The sequence below is a fragment of the Lagopus muta genome, chromosome W, assembly GCF_023343835.1.
Source record: "Lagopus muta isolate bLagMut1 chromosome W, bLagMut1 primary, whole genome shotgun sequence".
In the NCBI taxonomy this organism is placed as follows: Eukaryota; Metazoa; Chordata; class Aves; order Galliformes; family Phasianidae; genus Lagopus; species Lagopus muta.
The window spans coordinates 3,675,196-3,694,738 of NC_064471.1; the positions used below are offsets into that span (position 1 = coordinate 3,675,196).

General features: G+C 45.8%; 2 protein-coding genes across 3 annotated transcripts in view; both read right to left on the reverse strand.

Moving 5' to 3' along the window:
• LOC125686402 (uncharacterized) overlaps positions 1-19,543 on the reverse strand; it is a 218,178-nt gene that overhangs the window by 189,174 nt on the left and 9,461 nt on the right. The gene's annotated exons all lie outside the window — the stretch shown is intronic.
• LOC125686449 (ubiquitin-conjugating enzyme E2 R2-like) overlaps positions 1-19,543 on the reverse strand; it is a 74,747-nt gene that overhangs the window by 13,887 nt on the left and 41,317 nt on the right. The gene's annotated exons all lie outside the window — the stretch shown is intronic.

Consider the following 19,543-nt stretch of genomic DNA (forward strand, 5'->3'; position numbering starts at 1 on the left):
TATAAGCAAAACAGTAACAAGACAAAAAAAAAAAAAAAAAACGAAAAGAAACCCTAAACATTTGAGCCACACCAGCCCAGGTTGGTCTTAAAAACAAGCCAAATAGTATCCACTTATGTCCCAATTCAAGCATTCAAGCAGCACTCTCCAACAACTGCTGTTCAACAGGGCAAAATAGATGTCAAAAGACAGAACTCAAGATATCATTATTTTTTTTCCTGAATTCAAAAGTAGGTTAAAAACATTGGCTATGGTAAGAAGACCTGTTTTACATGAGTGTTCTGGTTCAACCTGGCAGTTGGATAATCACTACATAGTTGTTTGCTCACTCACTCCCTTTTCCAGAGGGGTGGGAGAGAGAATCAGGGGGAAAAAAAGTAGAACCCGTGGGTTGAGATAAAACTATTTGCTAAGATAGAGAAAAAGGATAATAGTTAGGACTATATATATATATAAATGTATATAACAAGTGATGCTCAAGCAATTGCTCACCACCCACCGACTGATGCCCAGCTAGCCCCTGAGCAGTAGAAGAGAAACGGATGAACTCCCACTCCCTTCAAACCTCCTTCCACTTGATGTCATATGGTATGGAATATCCCTTTGGCCAGTTCAAGTCAGCTGTCCTAACCCTGCTCCTTCCCAGTTCTTTGAGCCCTTTGCTGAGAATGGCCTTGGCTCTGTACAACACTGCTTAACAGAAACTATAAGCATCGGTGTTATCAACAGTTTTTCTCCTAGAACCAAAACACTGCATCATAGCAGACACTCTGAAGAAAACAATTCTGTCCCAGCTGAAACTAAGACAATATCTACCCCTTATTACATACCATTTACATCATGTTCAGGTCCCACAATTTCTATGCATCCTAATTACCATCACCTACCTTGCTTTTCTTAAAAATATATATACACATACTATTTCCACAGTCTATGGGCTATCCATGTAAATTATCCATGGTATTCATTTAGTTCATAACTTCGAGCTCCATCTGTCATAACAGTCCTTCAGTGCAGAAGGGATGATTCACAGTGTTGGATTAATGTATGCAGAAGCCAGTACTGGTTCCATTGGAGTATGCAGGAAGTTTGATTGGGCAGGACTAACTTGATTGGAAGATCCCCAAGTGTTGACCAACCAGGTGGCCTCTGCCAGATGCTTCTCCCAATGCTTAAATGTTCCACCACCCATTGCTTTCAACATAGTTTTTAACAGTCCATTATATTGTTCAATTTTACTGGAAGCTGGTGCACGATAGGGAATGTAATATACCTACTCAATGCCATGCTCTTTAGCCCAGGTGGTTACGAGATTGTTTTGGAAATGAGTCCTGTTGTCCAACTCAATTCTTTCTGGGGTGCCATGTCACCACAAGACTTGCTTTTCAAGGGGCAGGACAATGTTTTGGGCAGTAGCATAGGGCACGGGATACGTTTCCAGCCATTCAGTGGTTTCTTCCACCATTATAAGCACATGGCATTTGCCACGGCAAGTTTGTGCGAGTGTAATATAATCCAGCTGCCAAGCCTCCTCGTATTTATATTTCAGCCATTGTCCTCCATACCAAACATGTTATATTCACTTGGCTTTCTTAATTACAGCACATTTCACATTCACGGATAACCCGTGCAATAGGTTTGCCTTTGTGCTACCACTTGCTCTGAGGTGAAGTTCCAAACCACTGGGGGTGCCCACCAACCTAGGCACCTCCCCATACCATTCCACACTCCCTGCCACTGTCCTGGTTTTATCAGTATTCCATATCATGACATCATGAAACAGGCTGTTGGGTGCAGAGAGTGCACTGTGAAGCTGTGTTTCCTGGTTTCTTTAGCAGTGTCACATGAGCTCTGACTCTCCCAGAGAAAGATACACTGACATCTACTACATTTCCCAAGGGCCTCCACAGGATTTCCAATTCCAGATGACAGAGAAGAGCTTTCTTGTTATTTTTTTTCTGAGAGGTCAGCCAATAAAGACTTAGACTGACTCTCTCTCCTCCCATTTACTTTTGGTTTGTTTGATTTATTCTTAATTATTTAATTCTTAATTACTTAATTATCTTAATTCTTAAACATAATCTGAAACACATTCATGACACGTAGCATTTGACAGTGTCCTGCACAACATCCTGGTCAATAAATAGGAGAAAAATGAATTTGATGGATAGACCACTTGCTGGATAGGGAATTGTCTGGATGGCCAAACTCAGAAAGTTGCAGTCAAAAGCTCAGTGTCCAAATGAAGACTGGTCACAAGTGGCGTTTCTCAGGGATCAGTGTTGGGACCAGTGCTATTTAACATCTATGTAGGCAACATGAATATAAAAACCATGTCCCTCAATACAACATCTAAATATTCTTTGAACACCTCCAGGGTTGATGACTCCACCACCTCCCTGTGCATCCCATTCCAGTGCCTGATCACACAAGGCCTCCTCACTCTTTTCTTTCTAACAGGCAGAACCAAGCTCCTCACTGCACACCATCACTTTCTGTAACAGCCAGTTGTATGAGGTTCAACACGATCAAGTGTGGGGTCCTGCACTTCAGTTACAACACCATGCAAAGCTATAGGTTTGGGGCAGAGTAGCTGTGGTGGAAAGGGATTTGGGGTGTTAGTTGACAGCCAGCTGAACATGAATCTGGTGCCATGCGGCCAAGAAGGCCAATGCCATCCTGGCTTGTATTAAAAATAGCACTGCTATTAAGACCTCCAAGATGATCAAATTCAACTGTCACCCCATCATCACCATGCCCACTAAGCCATATCCCTAAGAGGCACATCTATATATTCTTGAACACCTCCAGGGATGGTGACTCCAACACTTCCCTGGGCAGCCTGTTCCAATGCTTGACCTCTCTATCAGAGAAGAAATTTTTCCTAATATCCAACCTGAACCTCCCCGACACAACTTGAAGCCATTAGCCTCATCCCATTGTTTAGTCACCTGGGAAAAGAGGCTGACACTCACCTCGCTACAACCTTCCTTCAGGAAATTGTAGGTGAGTTATAAGATCTCCTCTGAAACTCCTCTTCTCCAGACTGAACAATCCCAGCTCCCTCAGCCGCTCCTCATAAGACTTGTGTTCCAGACCCTCACCAGCTTTGTTGCCCTCCTTTGAACACGTTCCAGGGCCTCAATGTCTTTCTTGCAGTGAGGGGCCCAAAACTGGACACAGTACTCGAGGTGCGGCCTCACCAGTGCTGAGTACAGGGGGACAATCACCTCTCTGCTCCTGCTGGCCACACCATTTCTAATGCAGGCCAGGATGGCATTGGCCCTCTTGGCCACCTGGGCACACTGTCGGCTCATATCAGGTCCCTTTACTCTTCACACTCATCCAGCCACTCTGCCCTAAGCCTGTAGCATTGCATGTAGTTATTGTGGCCAAAGTGCAGGACCCAGGAGACAGTATGATGCACTTGTGACTTATCCTGGTCGTTTCTATAATTTGCTCAAATTCAAGTGATCAGGAGCAAAACAGACTAGATTCACAGCCTTTTGCATCAAGCTAGACAGATCTGCTATGAATTCAACTATTTCACTTCAACAGTTTGCACATTCATTAAAACACAGCAGATTGCTTTATTCTTTAGTGAGGCAGACCATACCATTTGCACCTGCTGAGCAAAAAGATAATGTTCAAATTAGCTTGATAAATAAACATTATTTACTTCAGCCTGTTTAACTAGTTTCAGAGAGTTCTTTAAAAAACAAATACTAGCCTAATCATTCATGAGTCAGTCAATGACTAATTGCCTTGACTCTCCTCATATACAAACCAGGCTGCATGCAAGAAGAAAGCATTTCTAAAGGGAAACCAATCACATGCTCTACTAAAAACTCAGAGCAGGCCTTGATGCAGAGACCTCTTTCATAAGCAGCAAGAGGAAAGGAATATTCATAGCATTACAGGTGTAACCAAAGAACTGTGCTGCAGTATAACAAAACTTCAAGTTCCTCATCACATCTAGCAGCAGTTCTTCTCAAGAGACTTCTCAAGTTGGCATACAAACTTTTATTTAAACAACTGTCATGGTTTTGTGAGTTTTGGCTTTTGGTATTCCACATCATAACATCATGTGGGGCACTGGGACTTTAACTGTTAATGCTCAAGTCCTGGGTACCTGCCCAGAAGAGAAGAAGAACTACATTCCCCAGGGGACTTTGCGGTCAGGGAGAGGAGGTTTAACTACTGGCAAGGTCACCTGATGCTTTTTCTCGCCTGCCCTTCGTTGTGGGTGCTGCTCCTATCTCCCTGCTGCTCAACTGCACTGCGCATCTCACCTCAGCGTTGTGGTGAGGCCTATCCACCTTTTGGACATTCTCTCTCTCATTATATTTGATTTATTAGCTTCAATTCTGATTGTATTGTATTATAGTCTGTTATCTTGCATTCCGATAATATACTTAGTAAATTAGTTTGTTTCTCCTCAGATCGGTGCTGCTGTTTTAATTATTTTGGGGTCCCGTTTCCTTTTTTCTGGAGGTGCGGATCTGCAGATCCCTCCGCCCCGCTCGTCACGGAACCGGGCCGAACCAGCCCGTAAACCGTTGACAACAACAGATATGTTTCCAGTGACTGAATTGCAGCACCCAGAAAATGCAGTTTCTAAGAAACTTATCTATGCTAACTGCCACAAAGAAGCATCTCCATGACTAGTGGAGTAGAGGGAGGCGCAGATCTGTGCCTCCGGAAAAGGGAAACAGGGGACCCTGAATAATTAAAAACAGCAGCAACGATCTGAGGAGAAACAAACTAATTTACTAAATTTAGTATTGCAACGCAAAATAACACACTATATTACAGTATAAATAGAATTGAAGCTAATCAAACATGATGAGAGTGTCCGAAAGGTGGATAGGCCTCACTGTAATGCTGAGGTGAGATGCACAGTAAGGTCAAACAGCAAGGAGGAGAGCCGAAGGAAAAAGGAAAATCATGTGACCTTGCCAGGGGTTATATGTGTTCCCCCTGAGGAGAAATGATAACATAACAGCTAATAGTCCTCGGGGGAATGCAGTAGTTCTTTTCTTCTGGGACAGGTACCCAGAACTGGAGCAGTAACACTTTAACTCCCACTGCACCGCATGATGTTATGATGTGGAATGCCGATAACCAAAAATCATAAAACCATGTTGCCACAGGACTTGTTTCCAGACCTAATATGGTGTTTCAGGTGGTAGCATGGGGTACTGCATATGTTTCAAGCCACCCACTGGTTGCCTCCACAATGGAAAGCACATAACACCACTGCGAGATCGTGGCAAGGTGATATAATCAACCTGGCATGCCTCCCATATTTATACCTTTGCCATCACCCTTACTCCCAGAGAGGTTTCATCCTCTTCGCTTGTATAATAGTGGTGCACGTGTCAGAATCTTGAATAATCTGTGCAGTAGCGCCCATAGTTAAGTCCACCCCTCGGTCTCTAGCCCACTTACATGTTGCGTCTCCTCCTTAATGGCCCATGATCTCATGGGCCCAGCGAGCTAGAAATCACTCTTGTTCTGCCAGTCCAGGTCTATTTGAGCCACCTCAATTCTGGCAGCTCAGTCTACCTATTGGTTATTTTGCTGTTCTTCAGTAGCCCGACTCTTGGGCACATGAGCATCTACACGGCGCACCTTTACAACCATATTCTTTATTCGGGCAGCAATGTCTTTCCACAGTTCAGCAGCCCAAATAGGTTTACCCCTTCTTTGCCAGTTATTTTGCTCCCACTGCTGTAACCACCCCCATAAGGCATTTGCCACCATCCATGAGTCAGTGTAAAGATAGAGCATTGGCCACCTCTCCCGTTCAGCAACATCTAAGGCCAGTTGGACAGCCTTTACCTCTGCACATTGCCTTGATTCTCCTTTCCCTTCAGTGGCCTCTGCAACTTGTCGTGTGGGGCTCCACACAGCAGATTTCCATCTCCGATGCTTTCCCACAATATGACTCGATCCATCTGTGAACAGTGCAGCGCCTGATGCACGGACTCATTCGAAACAGATGTGAATGATCCAAATCGTTTATTAGAAGTTCTCACATCACTTATATACCTTCACAAGTTTTCCTTTTCTAGCTTTACCATTTACCCCTACAACTTGCAAATCCACCTTCACATGTCAACAGAACATTCTACAAAACACTCTTCAACCATTCACACAGGTGCTTATGCAATCAGAGCCGTGCAACGTTCTTTCTTCTTTTAGAGGTGTCCTTGGTTCTTGTGCTGTTCATCTTCCTCCACAGCTTCTGCTCTAAACAGTTTTTCTTGCATTCCCACAGAACAGGGCATATTTCTTTTCATTTTCTGGTAGTTCAGTGCATGGTGGGGCCTCTTTAGCACATGATACCTCTTCTACTGGTGATGTCCCAAACTTTTTGCCTTCAGGCCAGTCCACGATCACCTCTAGGATTCCTGGATGGCTGCGGTTCCCCATCCTCTCTCGTTGTGTAATCAACGCAATCAACTTACTCCAAGTGGCATCAGTAGAAGGATGGACAGCGGGAACCTTCCCCTTGAACATCCACTTCAGAACTGGCAGTCAAGGTGACAGAAGGAGCTGTGTTTCACTACCGACTACATCCGAAGCAGCCCGAACCCCCTCTTACGCCGCTAAGATCTCTTTTTCAGTTTGAGTGTAGCACTCTTCAGACCCACTATACGCTCAATCCCAGAATCCCAGGGGTCAGCCACGGGTCTCTCCTGAGGCTCTTTGCCACAAATTCCAAGCGGGACCGTTCTCTCCAGCAGCAGTGTAGAGGATGTTCCTTACATCCTATCTTGACCATACTGGCCCCAAGGCCATGGCACAGGCTCTCTCTTGTTTAATTTGCACAATACCCTGCTCCTACTCAGGGCCCCAGGTAAAATTATACTTCTTCCACGTCACCTGATTAAGGGAGCTTACAATGCAAAATCCGCATACAGAAGGATCTTGATTATTTGCTCTCCTTTCTTGAAAACTTCCCTTGTTGTATCACCCCACACAATGATGTCATCAATGTACTGCAGGTGCTCAGGAGCACTGCCCTGTTCCAATACAGTTTGGATCGACCCATGGCAAACGGTCGGGCTGTGTTTCCACCCCTGGGGCAAACGGTTCCAGGTATACTGAATGCCCCTCCATGTGAAAGCAAACTGTGGCTTACATTCTTTGGCCAAAGGAATGGAAAAGAAGGCATTAGCAATGCCAATGGATCATACTGGAGTTCTAACATGCCCGACACAGCAGCACTCAGTGGGGGTGTGACTTCATTCAGGCCACGGTAGTCCACCGTCAGCCTCCATTCTCCACTGGCTTTATGCACTGGCCATATGGGGCTGTTAAAAGGCGAGTGAGTTTTGCTGATCACTCCCCAGCTCTCTCAGTGATGAATCAACTTACGGATTGGGAGCAAGGAATCCCAGTTGGTGCGGTGCTGCCGTCTGTGCACCGTTGTTTTTGTGGCAACTGGTACCTGTTGCTGGATGACGGAACAGCTTGAGCTGGATGTCATCTCCAGACAACTGGAAGAAAAGGAGGTTATCAGGAGTAGTCAGCACGGGTTCACCAGGGGGAGGTCATGCTTGACCAATCTGGTAGCCTTCTATGATGTTGTCTCTGGCTGTGTGGATGGGGGAAGAGCGGTAGATGTAGTCTATCTTGATTCCAGCAAGGCATTTGATACTGTCCCCCATGACATCCTTACAACAAAGCTGAAGAAGTGTGGGATAGACGAGTGGACAGTGAGGTGGGTAGAAAACAGGATGACTGGCAGAGCGCAGAGGGTCGTCGTTGGTGGTGCAGAGTCCGGTTGGAGGCCTGTAACCAGCGGTGTTCCTCAGGGGTCTGTGCTGGGTCCGGTCTTGTTCAACATCTTCTTCAATGACCTTGATGAGGGGATAATGGCCACCCTCAGCAAGTTTGCTGATGATATGAAGTTGGGAGGATTGGCTGACACGCCTGAAGGCTGTGCTGCCATTCAGCGAGACCTGGACAGGCTGGAGAGCTGGGCAGAAAAAAACCGGATGAGGTTTAACAAAAGCAAGTGTAGAGTCTTGCATCTGGGGAGGAATAATTGCATGCACCAGTACAGGTTGGAGGATGAGCTGCTGGAGAGGAGCTCTGCAGAGAGGGACCCGGGTGTCCTGGTGGACTACAGGTTGGCCATGAGCCAGCAGTGTGCCCTTGTGGCCAAGAGGGCCAATGGCATTCTGGGATGCATTAAAAGGAGCGTGGCCAGCAGGTCAAAGGAGGTGATCCTCCCCCTCTACTCTGCCTTGGTAAGACCTCATCTGGAGCACTGCGTCCAGTTCTGGGCTCCCCAGTACAAAAAAGACAGGGATCTCTTGGAAAGAGTCCAGCGGAGGGCCACAAAGATGGAGAAGGGCCTGGAGCATCTCCCCTATGAAGAAAGGCTGAGTGAACTGGGTCTGTTCAGCCTTGAGAAAAGGAGACTGAGAGGGGACCTGATCCAGGTCTATAAATATCTAAGGTGTGGGGGGCAGAATGGCGAGGACGGACTCTTTCCAGTGGTGAATGGAGACAGGACAAGGGGAAACAGCCGGAAACTGCAGCATAGGAAGTTCTGCACCAGTGTGCGCAAGAACTTCTTTACAGTGAGGTGACGGAGCGCTGGAACAGGCTGCCCAGAGAGGTTGTGGAGCCTCCTTCTCTGTAGATGTTCAAGACCTGCCTGGATGCCTACCTGTGCGACCTGCTGTAGGGAACCTGCTTTGGCTGGGGGGTTGGACTCAATGATCTCTGGAGGTCCCTTCCAACCCCTACAATTCTGTGATTCTGCTGTTTTACTTGTAGCAACCCCACAGCAGATCAATCTCCTGACAGGCCAGGCAAAACAGACAGCTGCTTAATGTTGTCTGTGTCCACAGCAGCTATTCCAATGGCCCATCAATACCCCTTAGGATCCTTAAAATATCCCTTTCTGAGGTAATCACTACCAAGTATACTGGGAGCCCCTGGGCCAGCCACAATGTGCTTTTGCCCGTCTTAACCAATGAGGCTTATTTGGACCTCCAACATAGTCAGCTCTTGGGAACTCCCATTCAACCCAGAAATATAAATTGATTTTGTCCCTTGGTGACTCGAGGGCATTAGAGCGCACTGTGCACCAGTGTCAACCATGGCCTTTATTTCTGTCATTCTGACATGTTAGGCCATCGAACTCACACAGTCCAATACATTCTATTATCCCTTTTCCCCCTAACTGGGGGCAGGGCCCCTCTGTTTGTTAGCTCTGATGTTCTTACAGCTATTGCCATGTCAGGAAGCAACTGGAGCAATCACCTTTTTGGAGAAGTTCACCCTGATGTTTGATGTGTCTTCTAATTCTTTTACCTGTGCTTAAAGTGCAGGAGTGGGTTTTTTATGCCACTTCTTCATGTCTTTTGTATGGTCAGGAAGGTAACACCACAAGACGATTCATGACGTAGTCTTACAGATACTGAGTGAAATGATGAGGAGAACATTCAGGGGGATTAACAACATGATCTGATGAGCATTCAGAAAACGTATAAAAGATTCAAGGGAGAGACTGGGAGCCTGCTAAAAAGTCCCAAGTTCTGTGAAATTAGCAGCTCCCTCTGCAAACAGATGTAAAAAAGAAAATGGAATCATTTTTCTTTCTTCACAGAAGTAAGACAGCAGTGCTCAAAGTTCACAAATATCCCACAATAATGGCAGTCCACCTAGACTTTCACAGTCAAGTTTTTTTTAGCAAGCACCTGCAAAAGGGATAAACTTTCCTAACAAAGCTCTCCAAGAGCAGAGAGAGATTCGTTCTAAAAGCTAAAAAGCAGCTTTTGCCTCCATTTTCTACCAAGAACGTCAACCGTTTACAGGCTGGTTCAGCCCAGTTCTGTGACTAGCAGAGGAGAGGGAAGTGCAGATATGCACCTCCAGAAAAGGGAAACAGGGGACCCCAAATAATTAAAAACAGCAGCAAAGATCTGAGGAGAAACAAACTAATCTACTAAATATAATATTGGAATGCAAGATAAATCACTATAATACAACGTACTCAGAATTGAAACTAATTGTATAGGAACTATTGAATCACACCCTGAACCTCTGATTGATCACCTGAGGCAAGCAATGAGTCAGCTGTGGGAGCACAGGTGAAGGCAATTCACCTGCGTGACCAGAAGGGGTGGAGCCTGGCACCACCTCTCCTAGACCCATTTAAGGGCTGACTGCCATTAAGGAGTGATCTCTCTCTGGAGATTGCCCTCCTTGCCCTTCAAGCCTTGGACACAGATAAGCTTTTCCATTCATTTCTGATTATTCCTTTCTAACGTGATAATTTTTCCAGCTATACAGTCTCTGAAGACCAGCCTAACTTCTCTCTATACTTGTTGATTATACACTATTAAATCAAACATGATGAGAGAGAGTTTCAAAGGTAAAAAGGCCTCACCATAACACTGAGGCAAGATGTGCAGTTGGGTCAAGCAACAGGGAGGAGAGCCGAGGGAACCAAGGAACATTGGGTGACTTTGCCAGGGTTTGTATGTGTTCCCCCTGAACAGGAATGTTAACGGAATAGCAAACAGTCTTCTGGGGAATGTAGTAGCTCTCTTCTGAGACAGGTACCTGGAACTGGAGCATTAACACTTTAACTCCTGGTGCACTGAATGATGTTATGATGCGGAATACCAATAATCGAAAATCATAAAACCATAACAGGTAGCAAAGTCTTTGGCTACAGCAAATGAGAACACTTCTCTGGAGATATTCAAGACCTGCCTGGATGCCTACTTGTGCTACCTGGTTTAGGGAACCTGCTTTGGCAGGGGGGTTGGACTCGATGATCTCTGGAGGTCCCTTCTAACCCCTACAATTCTGTGATTCTGTGAAAAGCTGCTTACCTTTGGAAAACCCAAAGTAGGCAGGGACCTCCAGTGAAATATCTTTACCCTTACCTCCACTGCCATCCCTTAAATGAGGTCTGGGAAGGGGTGGGTCCTGCCTCCACCCCTTCCGGTCACCCGGTGGCATTGCATGCACCTGAGCTCCCCTGGGTCTGCCCTGCCTTCCCACCAGGTGCTCTGTCATTGTTTCAGGCCCTGACTTAGCATTTTCTCTATAGCCAAAAAGCTCTGATCCACCCATGCAGACTACCTCCCTGTTTAGTGTCTACCAGCTCACTGCAGAAACTAGCAGCATGTCAGGAGGCATTCACTAGTGAGAGGCCTACATTTGAGACAAAAGCATATTTTCACATTACTGCATAATGATGTGCCTGTTAGGTCCATTATCATAGGCTGCTTTGAACAGATTAGGTTTAACTTTGAGCTAAAATAAATGACAGTGCATTAGCTGATACATACCTGTCCTCACTCCTCAGGCTATTGTTTCTACATTAAGTTTGCTTTTTTGTTTGTTTTTTAAGTGAGGAGTCAAATTCAAAAAGCATTAAGCATCATATCATTCACTACCTCTTCGCTCCTGATTTTTGTTTTAGATGGAACTCAGCATAATAATGAGGCTTTACTCATGAGCAGCAATTAATCAGACTTCCAGCAAACAGCACTGCAAGGGATGAGAATTAATGACAGATGAACCCTAGCTCAGATTTAGTTTTCCAAGACAGAAAAAGACAAAAACAAAAATCCCACAACCTGATCTAAGCATTAGCATCTAAATTTGAGTTTTGACCTGCTAAGGAAAAGGCAGTTAGAATTGTGTTCAATTCATTTCATGATTTCAGAACAGACACTCACCATATGTCAACCATAGCATGACAGAGCAGATCACTGAGGGCTGCACAGTACTAAGCTGCTACTTCTCACAGTACAAAGCAATCTTGCCCACAATCAGGAGAAAGCAGCAGGTAGCCAGAATCCACCACAGCACCAGCTCCTTCAAATCTTTGTGCAACAGCTGTGTTACAGCAGGCAATAGATCAGCTCTAACACTAAAACACACTAACAAAACCAGGTCATTAGACAGGACTGCTGCTATAGTCACAAGGACGTGAAAGTCAACTGCTTCAAGGTTTGGTGGTTCCAGAGTACTCCCATTGTTTAACCACATCTCAAGTTGCTTTGTGTTAAGACACCACACAGACCTTTTGATTGCAAGGTGTCCCTAAGGAAATAGTTACTGAAGAGCACACTAGTTTATGTGCAGTCCTCATCTTCTGAGGATCACCAGCAAGCTGTCTCCCTGTTGTACCAACTATGCTCCATTTAAAATCTAACTACAAGTGGCTAGAAAAAAGCCATCTACAAAACGGTTGTTCTTGATGATCATTAACACATGGATGCTTAAGAAGACACCTTTCAGACCAGATAGCTATACAAGAGAAAGTACAGTATTCTCATAACATTGATTCTCATACCTATGTTCCAACAAGTTACCATGTAAATGACTAACATGACATCTAGATAAAGCCAGAATCCTCAGTTTCCTGAAATATCTCCCAAATGCTGAAAGAGCTAGCAAAAATATAAAAAACAGGTTGATTCCTCTGCAGTGAATCACAAATACTTAATCATAGAATCACAGAATTGTAGGGGTTGGAAGGGACCTCCAGAGGTAAGGTACCATAAAGGTACAATATCCACCTCTAATAAAAGCAGAACCAGTAAAAAAGAGCTGAGTTTGGTACAAGAACAAACAGCACAGAAATTCCAATTTGTCACAGAGTTATCTCTAGATCATCTCTGTCCATGACAGGGGGACAGCAGGCCCAGACCTGAAATGGGGAAGGGGGGGGTTGTCGGCAGTTCACAGGCTAATTGGGCCTGGTTCTGGGACTAATGGGACAGGGGACACCCTGGGAAAGAGAGAAGGGTAGGGAGATAGGCCTAAAAACAGAACAGCGGCAACGATCTAAGGAGGAAAGTAAATTTATGAAATATGATACCGGAATGCAAGATAACACAATATAATGCAATATAATTGGAATTGAGGCTAATAAATAAAATGAGAGTGTCCAAAACCAAAGGCCTTACTCTAGAAATGAAGGTGAAATGGTCAGAGCACACACTCCCAATATGAGCAGCAAGAAAAGAAAAACTCTTGTGACTCACAAGGAGTTTTATCTTTCCTTCTGAACACAAAGTCCTCTGGGATACGTAGTTGTCATAGAGTTAACTAGATCAATCTATGCCCGTGACAGGGGGGCAGTAGGCCCCTGGCCCCTCCCCCAGCCCCACAAAAATGGAAGGAAAAAGGAAAAGGGATAGGGAGATAAGAGCTGGGCTCAAGGAAGGAAAAAAAACAGCAGCAACAATCTATGGAGAAAAACTTATTTTACTGACTATATCAGAATGCAAGACAACACAATATAATAGAATTTAATTGAAATTGAGACTAATAAATCAAATAAAATAGAAGAGAGAGAAAGTTCCTGAGACCAAGTCAAACCTGAAAAGCTTGGTATGGCTGGGAAAGTACCTTCTACCACGACTGCAAGGCAGTAAGAGAGTGCCCAACCCTGCAGGAAGGGCCAGATCCTGCGACTTCCGTAATGTATAGGGATGGGTACCTGGAATTGAAGCATTAACACTTTGACTCCCAGTGCACTACATGATGTTATGATAAGGAAAACCGAAAACCAAAAGGAATACTGAAAACCAAAAAACACAAAACCATGACAGTAGTTCTTCTCTTTTAAGAACCAGGTATCTGGAAAATCAGCAGCCCATGGACATGGAGCATTAACTCTTTAACTCACAGTGCTTTATATGATGCTATAATGTGGAATACTGTCAAAGGTTTACAGGCTGGGTTTGCCCCGGTTCCATGACTAGTGTGGAGGAGGAACCCAGAGACCCACACCCTGGGAAAGGGAAAATAGAAAAAGAATAGAGAAAGGGGCCTAAAAACAAAACAGAGGCAACAGTCTGAGGAGAAACAAACTGTATAACCAAAATGTTATAATCACAATATAATTGTGTATAATCAATAGACAACAAGATGCTATAATCGCAATATAATCAAGAGAGTAAGACAAAGCAGACAACAACCACAAAATAAGTAGAAGAACTTACCCTTTGGCTGAACACACCAAAAGACACTAAGAAAGGAGAACTCCAGAAGAGATCCTTCCACTCTGGTAGCCAGCTCTTAAATAGGTCTAGGAGGGGTGGAACCAGGCTCCACCCCTTCTGGCAGCACAGGTGAATTGCCTTCACCTGTGCTCCTCTGGCTGACTCATGGCTCACCTCAGGTGATCAATCAGAGGTTCAGGCCCTGACTCAGCAGTTCCCATACACTCCACCCTTTCACGGCATGAACCAATGATCAGGTTAACAAAAGGGTAAGCTTCCCCTAATACAGAGATCCGCTATATCATGACGCTTATACAATTTTATTGCGACGTGTGTTGGTACAGTTCAAGACAAGTGATGATTAGTGGATGTCTATATTCTTCTATGGGCCAGTGCTCGATCATGTGACTGGAGGCATGAGGTCCTGAGGTGCAAGTCCATTCTATGTTCCATCAGTCCCATGCAGACCATCACCGGGTGTTGTACGTGATCTGACAGCAACACTGGAACACCGGATGGCATTTTGTTCCTTCCGGTGGTCCTGAAGGCTCACAGACTCACGGGGAGTAATACAGATGTTTTACAGGTACCAGGAGGGGAAGGTCTGCTCTCCAGGGCAAGATACAGGCCATATTTCTATCCTGGGTCAACACTTCCACTTGTACTGGGGCACGTCCTGGCCGCCTGTACCACACCTTCTGGCCGGATATCTGCGGCTGCATAACAATATCAGGCACCAGAGGAGGTGTCCTGATCTGCCACAGGGACACGATGGGGGTCCCTTTAGCAATAAAGATCTGAGTGTTGACCACAATATCAGTAGGCCATGTACCTATTACTGGAGGGACTACTCAGCCTCCCACCTCCAACAGTCTCCCCCAAGGTGCAAGTCGGCCACACCACTTGGGTCCTACCTGCACCTTCCAGGGCCATTTTATTTTATGGGTACCTGGATCTAAATTCTCAGGGGCAGGGAGCAGAAGATTATTTTTGTCACCAATCTGGGGTCTTACCTGATGATCAGTGCCCGTAATTTGGATCCTAAGCGGGGTGGCCCAAGTCATCTGCAACATTCTCAGGGCACTGGGTCTGCCGTCTCAAGGTCTTTCATTCAGGTCCCGCAGGGTTTCATACAGTCTTTTCATCCACCCCTGCAGGGACTGGGAGTCTGTCTTCAGGGCAGCCTTAAGAATACCGTTATAACGTTCGATGAGGCCTGCCCCCATTGGATTATATGGCTGGCAGGTGGAATCGCCATTCGATGTTATTTTCTTCTGCCCAGCGCCGTATCGTTGCACCAGTAAAATGAGTCCCTTGGTCGCTCTCGATGACTTGAGGTGTCCCGTAGGCAGACATCAGTTTAGCGAGTGCCTTGATGGTATATGCCTGGATTGCTTTCGGTACTGGACAGGCCTGCAGTAGCCCACTTGCAGTGTAGACATAGGTCAGGGCGTATCTTGCCCCTTCGGAACGAGGAAGGGGCCCGATGTAATCGACCTGCCATCGCTGGAGAGGATTGTGTCCCCTAGAAAGATGGGCTGTTGTTTCGGGCAATGATCTCGGTCTCATCTTGGAGAAGGCGTCGCAATCCTGGTATGCCTGGACGATATCAGATAGTTGTATGGGCAATCCCCATGCTTTAGCAGCTGCCCACATTGTCTTTTGTCCAGCATGCCGTAGCTTCTGATGTAACCAGCGGGCAATGTTCTCAGATGGTGAATTCTCAATCCATCGAACTCGGGCCAATGTGTCGGCTTCATCGTTTCCCGGTGACTGTAGGGGCTGATGACCAGAAACATGGTAGACACGTACAGTCCTGTGTTTGACCGTATTCCATATATCTAACCACATGTCTTTGCCCCAGATCGGTCAGGCGTGGATTGTCCATTCCTGGGTGGCCCACTGTGCAATCCAGAGAGTGAGCCCCCGGTACACAGCCCAACTATCTGTGCAGATGTTCAGGATACCATCACCGGGTTCCTTGGTTATAACCATCCACACGGCTCGCAGTTCTGCCCATTGGCTGCTCTGACCATCCCCCTCATCGAACCAGATTGTCTCAGTGGAAGGATGGTATGCTATTGCTCTCCACTTGCTCGGGTTGCCCTTGCTGGACCCATCTGTGTACCAGGCATCTTCAGGGATAGGATATTTTCCCTCCTGAACGGGACTCTTCTCTGGTGGAGCAACCAGTATTTCTTTTGGTGCATCACTGTGATACGTCACTGGGCCTAGGACCTTCTGGAGTTCTTCTTTCAAGGGTGATGAAGACAGACTGCTCCTTTGGCTGAGGTAGGCGACCCATCGTGCCACTGTTTGTGCTTGGGCCACCCCTGTCTTAAGAAGGTGGGTCAGATCTTTCACCCACCCCTGAATTGGCAGAGTGGTCTTGACTATAACTGCAGCTGTTTGAGTTATTGGCTCTACTGCCTGTAATGCCGAATAGGCAGCCAATAACTGTTTTTCAATCATACTGTATCTTTCTTCTGCTCCGTGCCAAACCTGAGACCAGAAACCAATGGGGGTCCGAACAGAACTCTGGCGTTGCCACAGGCCCCAACCAAATCCATCTTGAGTAACATGAACATCCAACTCAGCTGGGAAGGTAGGATCAAATATACCCAATGCCTGGGCTTGTTTAACTGCCAGTTTTGCTTGTTGGAAAGCATCCTGTTCGGTTTTCCCCCAGTCCCATAGCTGCCCCTTTTTTGTGAGTCTGTACAGTGGCCTTAGCAGCTGCGCTAGGCGAGGTATAAAGGAACTCCAGTAACCCAATATACCTAGAAACTCTTGCAGCTGCTTTGATGTTGTAGGGACTGGGAACGCCTGAACCTTATCTATAACAGCACTGGGTAGCACTGTGGTCTTTCCTGACCAAACCACCCCCAGGAATTTTATGGACAGGCCTGGACCTTGCACCTTTTGGGGATTTATAGCCCATCCCCTCTGTTGTAAATAGGCAGTTAATGAATCTGCTGCCTGTCTTACCGCCTCCAGTGAGTCGGATGTCAACAGGAGATCATCAATATAATGATACAGGTTAACATCATCAGGTTTTGTCCAATCAGCCAGGTCACGCGCCACTAGATTGTGACAATACGTTGGTGAATGCACGTACCCCTGTGGCAGGACCTGAAAGGTCCACTGCCTGCCTCCCCACTTAAACGCAAACTGATCTTGCGATTCCTCAGCAATTGGGATACTGAAGAATGCATTTGCTAGATCTAGGACACAATGATAGGTTTTTATCTCCCCACTCAATGTGTCCATTAGGGAGGCAATATTGGGTACAGCCACATGAACAGGCGGCGTGACCTTATTTAATTCTCTGTGATCTACTGTCATCCTCCATGTGCCATCCGACTTCCGCTCTGGCCATATGGGGGAGTTATATGGGCTGTGTGCAGGTCTTATAATGCCCACTTTTTCTAATTCCTGCACCGTTCTCGATATTTCATCTTGCCCACCCGGGAGTCTATACTGTCTGACATTAGTAATCCGGTGCAGTTTCGGCAGGCAAGCAGGCTCATGTTTCGCATGGCCTCTTAATATTGCCTGCACCGCCTGGATACTGATACATCTTTGTCGAAGTCTGAACTCTCCCACAGTTGTCTGGAGAGCCAGACCCCATAGAATATCTATGCCCAGGATGTATTCTTGGACTGGGGCAATAGACACCTTGTACTCCCGGGGTGGGAGACGCCCAACCCCCAATTTTAACCATGTTTGGGTGACAGGAATAGACTGTCCCCCACAACCACCAATCATCACTCTGTCCCCATCAAATTTTCCCGGATCTCCATAGATAATTGATGTTTCTGCTCCTGTGTCTACCAATGCCATCACTCTCTGAATATTTTTTCGGGACTAATAAATCGTTAATTCTACATAGGGCCTCTGGTCCCGTCTGGAGGCCCTACGGGGACTAACATCTCTTGTCACTCCATGAATTGTGCTAGGGCCAATTCTTTTGCTTCCGATGGCTCAGGCATTGTGGCCCGAGACATCTGAGGTGGCTTCTTTTTCCTGATTGGAATAATAAAATCTTCTAGGTTCCATGTTGTTGATGGAACCCACTCTATAGCTCTTACCCTTGATTTCTTAGGTTAGCTCTAGAATTTTTGATTGTCCTTGAGTTGTCTCCAGAGCTGGAGAAGGACATGGTTGGGCTGGCGGTCGATCTTAGCAAATTGGACCCCAGCCCAAATTAAATCATTACACATTTGTTTTCGAGATACCCTTATGGGTCCCGATGGAGGAGCTCGAGTAGCTGGCATTTTGGTTTTATTTACCGGCAGGACCTCTGCTTCCTCCAAAAACCGGATATTGCGCCTAGTCCGCAGGCGTTCCGTTTCTCCCAGAGTCATGGTTCTATGTTTTTTTTTGTTTTTTTTTTTTTTGGTTTTTGGATTTCAGTATTCCACATCAAAACATCATGTAGTGTACGGGGCATTAAAGTGTCACTGCCCAATCCCAGGTATCTATCCCTGTAGATTACCGAAGTCACGGGGTCTGGGCCCTTCCGGGTGGGGGGGGCGCACTCTTGCTGCCTTGCAGTGGGTGCTGGAGGGTGCTTTCCTAGCCGTTCCAAGCTTTTCAGGTTTGAATCGGTCCCGGGAACTCTCTCTCTCTCATCTTGTCTGATTTATTAATCTCAATTTCAATTAAATTGTATATATATTGTGTTATCTTGTATTCCAATATTATAGTAAAATAAGTTTTCCTCCATCGATTGTTGCCGCTGCTCTTTTCCTCCCTTCCTTCCTTCCCATTTTTGTGGGACTGGGGTGGGGGGGGGGAGGGCGGAGGCCTGTCGCCCCTGTCACGGACATAGATTGATCTGGTCAACTCCGTGACAGATTTTTGGCGCCCAACGTGGGGCATGAGCTGCTTTTTAGCTGTTAGAACGGATCTCTTTTTCTCTCTGCTCTTAGAGAGCTTCGTTAGGGAGCATTATCAGTAGTTAAGGTTTCTGCGCTGGAAAACCTGACCTTGAAAGATTAGGCGTACTGCCAGTGTTCTGGGATATTTGTAAACTTTGAGCACTACTTAGTCTGGGTAGTGCCTTTTTTTTTCCCTGCTCTTGTTAGCTTCAATTCATTAACCCCTTTTTAGCAGGCACCTCTGATGAACCCACTCGTTATCGTGGGGGTGCTGGGTAAAGTATTTAAAGCAATGGTGTTAGTCACAACCTACTGGCCAATAGTCCATCGCACACTTACATGTTTTGGAATTGTATCCATATATAACTACCTAAGGGCACTGATGGAGACACCTATGTTTTACCTACTTGCAATGTGGTATGATTTGAATTTTGACATTTACATCCTGGAAGGAATGGCTAATTTCACAAACAACTACATCCCAAATGGAATAGCTAATTTTACAAACAACACGATGTTCAGACCAGTCTCCAGTTTTTCTTCTCGGTTTGTTAAACGTTTTTCGAATCTTGAATTAATACTCATGTTGGTGTGCGTGTCAGCAATTCTGCTGAATGTACTCCAACGCATTTGTAATAAGGAGTCTCCTCCAAAACTAGA